We start from the raw sequence: 5,804 nt of genomic DNA, 5'->3' as shown, positions 1-5,804 counted from the left end.
TTGTTACTTCTTGGAGAGTGGTGTCTCCTAGATTGGCTAGGTGTCACTTGGGAGCCTCCGACAAGATTGTGGAGTTGAACCAAGGAGTTTGTAAGGGCAAGGAGATCGCCTACTTCGTGAAGATCTACCGCTAGTGAGGCAAGTCCTTCGTGGGCGATGGCCATGGTGGGATAGACAAGGTTGCTACTTCATGGACCCTTTGTGGGTGGTTGCTTCTTCGTGGACCCTTCGTGGGTGGAGCCCTCCATGGACTCACACAACCGTTACCCTTCATGGGTGGAGCCCTCCGTGGACTCGCGCAACCGTTACCCTTCGTGGGTGGAGCCCTCCATGGACTCGCGCAACCGTTACCCTTTGTGGGTTGAAGTCTCCATCAACGTGGATGTAGGATAGCACCACCTATCCGAACCACGGGAAACATCCGTGTCTCCAATTGTGTTTGAATTCTCCAAACCCTTCCCTTTACATTCTTGCAAGTTGCACGCTTTACTTTCCGCTGCCAATATACTCTTTGCATGCTTGCTTGAATTGTGTGATGATTGCTTGACTTGTCCTACAATAGCTAAAATCCTCCAAGAACTAAAATTGGGAAAAGGTTAAGTTTTTATTTGGTCAAGTAGTCTAATCACCCCCCCTCTAGACATACTTTCGATCCTGCAGGATTACATCAAATACACAAGTCTCATGTCGCTGCAAGCATGCACCATGACACTTGGGGCTAATGCAAAATCATTGTTGGCTCACTTATTTGAAGACCCGACTCATCACATCGTAATGAGCCGGCCCTTGGGGGCTACCAATTGCTCCTGTCAACAATTCAAGGTACACAAATTTTCATCTATTATTGAAGGATCCACTGCTCAGTTGGTAAAGCACAAAGCTCTCAACCTTGTGGACGTGGGTTCAAGCCCCATGATGGGGGTTACATCATATGATGTTATTTTCATTGAAGAATATATCAAAGTCCCAGCTCAATATTATCTTACTGACCCGGCCCTTGGGGGCTACACATTGATGATCAAAGTTTAGAAGATTATATTTACAAAGTCCCTGCTCATTATTTCATAATGACCCGGCCCTTGGGGGCTACACTGGTTGAAGTTTTTATGAGAATAAGGCAATTTCAAGTCCCAGGTTGCTGCAAGCATGACAACCCGACACTTGGGGGCTACATATGTCGAATACTCAATTCTGACTAGTGATTGATGAACAACCTGGATTTCTTCAAGATTGTGGTATTCATATTGAAGCAAGTCTTAAGTTGTTGCTATGCTACCTTCTTAAGACTTGGGGGCTACAAGTGATAGGCATATAAGAGGTATATTTTCAAGCTTCATGTTAACTACAATTATGACCTGGTGCCATCAATATTTGTAAACCGGCAATGATAAACCAACAAGTTCAAGTCTTAAAACGGCACAGTTCTACATTCTCAAACCGGCAAGTTCTACATTCTTAAACCGGCGGAAGATCAAATGAGTATTTCAAAGGCCAATATTTTTGTTAAGCATTGGGAGCTAAAGTCAAAGGAGTTATTCTTCACAATATTTCACTATGACAACCCGATGTCAGCAAATTGATTATGAAGCTGGTCTATTGGCTCGGATTTTATAGAAGAAGGAAGTGACAAGGACATAAGGATAATCAAGATCAGTTTAACATGGATAAATCCAAATTAAACTGGGGGCTAATGTCGGGGATATACCCCGCGGTATGACCCAGCTGGAGTTGTAAACCGGCTGGGACTTGGTAAACTAGCAGATGGTAAACCGGCAGAGAGTTAAGATAAAGAGTCAAGACAGATGGCTAAGACAGACGGTAAACCGGCTGGTGTTAAACCGACAGACAATGTTAAACCTGCAGACAATGTTAAACCGACAGACAATGTTAAACCGGCAGACAATGTTAAACCGGCAGACGTTAAGAAGCCCAGGAAGGGAAGTTAAAATAGTTTAAGTTAAAGTCCGAGTTGGACTCCACATGTAACCCGCCCCTTCAACATATATAAGGAGGGGCAGGGCTCCTCAAAGGGGGAGAAGCAAGAAACAATCTCTAGGGCTAGACACAACTAGAGGAGAGCCGGTTTACGGCGACTCCCTCGTGATGATAATGAGATCTAGCCTCAAATAGCATGTAGGGTTGTTACTGGATGATGTTTCCCGGGGCCCGAAGCTGTCTAAACCCTTGTCTTGTGTTGCGTCTCTCGATTCCGCTCAACCCCTCTCAAGCTACCACATAGATGTGTTGTCCTCGCGACTAAGTCCTCACACTAAGGACATCTGACGAGCTAATTCCACGACACTTAGCAATGAAGTTTAGCTTGAAAAATAATGCATGCAAAAGATGCACTGAGGACAAATAGTAAAAATCTTACCATCTTTCCTAAATACATGTGACCGTAGTTCAATACGATCACTATTGGTTGCACGTTTTGAGTACTAAGATTTTCGAATTCAGGAAAATAATTTCTATTGACAGCATCAAGATCCTCAAGCCATGAAACATAATGACTTATCTCCTTGCAGTTTAGTTCAGCCCCGGGACAGTGGACGGTCCTGTTTACCAAGCGCCGGACATGTTTGCTTGAATGGAAATAAGCTGTCAATAGAAATTAGTTGTCAACTATTTTTGAATAAACAATATCGAAGACATAAATATGGTTGAGAAACTCACATAATGGTAGAACTGGAGGCGTCTGCACATCAACCCAAATGTCTCTATTACCTTCAAAATCATCTTCCGGATGAATATCAAAGGTGATAAACATATTTGGCTCAAATGCATAAGCCTTGCATAGTGCTTGCCAAGTTTTGCATTCAAAATAGGTGTAGGTGTCTGCATTGTATAATTTGATGTCGAAGGTATAACCATGCTCGGTCTTCAAGTAAACTCTCTTTACCTCCATAGTTTTGTTAGGACTGAAACCTATCTTATCCAAGACAAAAATTCTTGCATGGCAGGGGATACACTAGTAGAATAGTGAAAATTTGAAATTATAAGTTGAAGCAAATGAAGCATAAGTCATGCTTAATTACGGAAAGACTTGTCGTTGTGACTTACTGTATCCACTTCGAAGGTCTCATCTAGCTTGATGCTGAAGCGCCTATCATCAATTAGGAAATTTCTGTCGCACAGGCCGCGCTCGTCTTTGCGGTATTCGCACATAATGAAATCGTTTTCGTCGGCAGACGGCATTTCCTTTGCTCATAGGTGAAACATTAATTGATAAACACTTACTAAAAGTATAAAACTAAAAGTATAAAACTAAACGTATAAAAAACTAACTCATCTAATATTAATATCTAGCTAATTCATCTAATTCATCAAACATTTGACATTAATATCTAACATATATTTCTATCTAATTAATTCATCTAACATTTGACATTATATATACCTAACATTTCTATATATATAATCATCTAATAATTGATATTAATCCAACATTTATATAAACTAAAAAAATAAAAAACTAACTCATCTAACATTAATATCTAGCTAATTCATCTAATTGATCTAACATTTGACATTAATATATCTAACATTTATATATATATAATCATCTAACAATTGACATTAATCTAATATTTATATAAACTAAAAATATAAAAAACTAACTCATCTAACATTAATATCAAACTAATTCATCCAATTCTTCTAACATTTGACATTAATATATCTAACATTTCTATATGTATATAATCATCTAACAATTGCCATTAATCTAACATTTATATAAACTAAAAATATAAAAAACTAACTCATCTAACATTAATATCTAGCTAATTCATCTAATTCATCTAACAATTGATATTAATATATCTAACATTTCTATATATATATATACATCTGGGCTATTCTGTTACGCATAACAGAATATTATTCTGTTACCCTACTTGAACTGATGGTTTCAGGCGATTGTACTGATGATTTTCATCTCATTGAACTCTGAGGTATTTTTCTCTACAGGAGCGCGCACGCCATGGCGTGGGCGAGAAGCGGAAGGAGCTGGGCGCCTCTTGCCTTGCGGCCCTTGCGCACACGCAGTAGAGTGGCGGTACAAGTCCACACGCAGGCGGCGACCGGAGCATGAGCGAACGCGGGGGAAGCAGAGAAGCATGCGTCCATGGCGGCAGGGGACTTGGTGCAGAAACGGCGAACCGAGCGAAAAAGAGAAGAGCTCGATCACGTTGTACGTCGCTCGGCCGATCGAGATGTACCAGGCGATCCCCTACAGCGCTGGCCGGCTGCCGGCATGCCCACGGCGGTCCGAGCAGGCCGAGGCCGAGGGCACGGCAGGCCAGGAGAGCAGGCTCGCGGCTCGCCGATGCGGCGGCGAGGGGCGACGGCGGGGAGGCGGTGAGGAGGGTGGTGGCAGAGAGCCTGGTGCTAGTGGTGGGGAGGCACGGGTGCTGCCTCAGCCACATGGTGAAGCGGCTACTGCAGGGGCTCGGGGTGAACCCCGTCGTGCACGAGGTCGGCGACGAGGCCGAGCTCGCTGCGGCGGTGGCCAGGAACACTGGAGGCGAGGCCGTCGTCGCGCTGCCGGCGGTGTTCGTCAGTGGGAGGATCCTCGGCAGGCTCGATCGGCTCATGGCCGTGCACATCTCCGGCGAGCTCGTGCCCATACTCAAGGACGCCGGCACGCTCAATAAGAGGCAATGGATATTGTCCCGTTACCAAAGGTGGTATGTTCCCTATCGAAACCATCATGCTTGTTATGAGAAGCTCTGGTTTGTGAGAAGCTTATACCCGAACCTGCCCCAAATGGGACAAAATTTTCACCACGGCATGTTGATGCAGCTCCATGATAGCATGCCAAGTTTCATGAATTTCAGACGAGTTTTGTATTTACTAGAATTTAAAAACTAGGCATCTGAACGTTTTGTGGGCAATCAACAGCGCCATGGTGTTTTAATTTCATTCCCATCTCTTGCATGGGACCTAGAAATTCACCCAAGGACACACATGTGATTTTTCAACCAACTTTGGTGCATTGGAGCATGTGCTTGTAGTTCAAATTTGAATTATGCACCTAAAATGCCTAGAAACCACAGTTAATGTATAAAAAAGGCCAAACGAACCCCGAAAAATTCATTCCCATTTCTTCCATGGGACCTGAGCATGCACTGAAGGGCGCAAATTTGTTTTTTCAACCAATTTGTATGCACCGAAGCATGTGCATGTAGTTTAATTTTGAATTGTGCACCTGAAATGGCTATAAAACCAGTTTAACGTATGAATTGTCCAAACAAACCCTGAATAATTCCAATTCTATTATGACACAAATACAATTGCATGTTCACTGCAGATAAAAGGGTCTAGCAATTCAAACACCGTCCATTGCTGATGTGACCCCATTTTGTAATTCAAATCAAGTAGATCCCACACAGTTTATTCTCACCAACCGTGTGAGATGTAGTACAAAATATCTTGCAGCACCGTCGGTGTACAGTACCCCTATGGCTTACAAAAGAAGGTGCACCGGCTACAGTCCACAGTCGACGTGTGAAGCACACTAGCTCGCTCCCCCAAAACTCTCGCCTCTACATCCCTCTCTACTTCAGTCCCTTGATTTAAATTTTTAGTTGCCCCAGCATTTTACTCCCGCCTCTGCATCGCTCTCTGCTTCAGTCCCTTGTTTTAAATTTTCAGTAGCCCCAGCATTTTACTCCCGCCTCTGCATCCCTCGTAATCTCAAAAATATCTGCTCGCCCTTGATCCAAATTTTCAGTAGCCCCTCCTTGTTACTCCCGCCTAGTAAAATTTTCAGTTGCCGCAATATTTCCTCAAACACAACCTCC

At 43.2% G+C, this 5,804-nt stretch overlaps 1 pseudogene; it reads left to right on the top strand.

The window, feature by feature from the left end:
* Window positions 1-4,214: 4,214 nt before the first annotated feature.
* LOC119272322 lies at window positions 4,215-5,315 on the top strand (annotated as a pseudogene).
* Window positions 5,316-5,804: the final 489 nt, after the last annotated feature.

The sequence above is a fragment of the Triticum dicoccoides genome, chromosome 3A (genome assembly GCF_002162155.2).
Source record: "Triticum dicoccoides isolate Atlit2015 ecotype Zavitan chromosome 3A, WEW_v2.0, whole genome shotgun sequence".
Taxonomy (NCBI): Eukaryota; Viridiplantae; Streptophyta; class Magnoliopsida; order Poales; family Poaceae; genus Triticum; species Triticum dicoccoides.
This window is presented reverse-complemented; position numbering and strand designations above follow the sequence as displayed.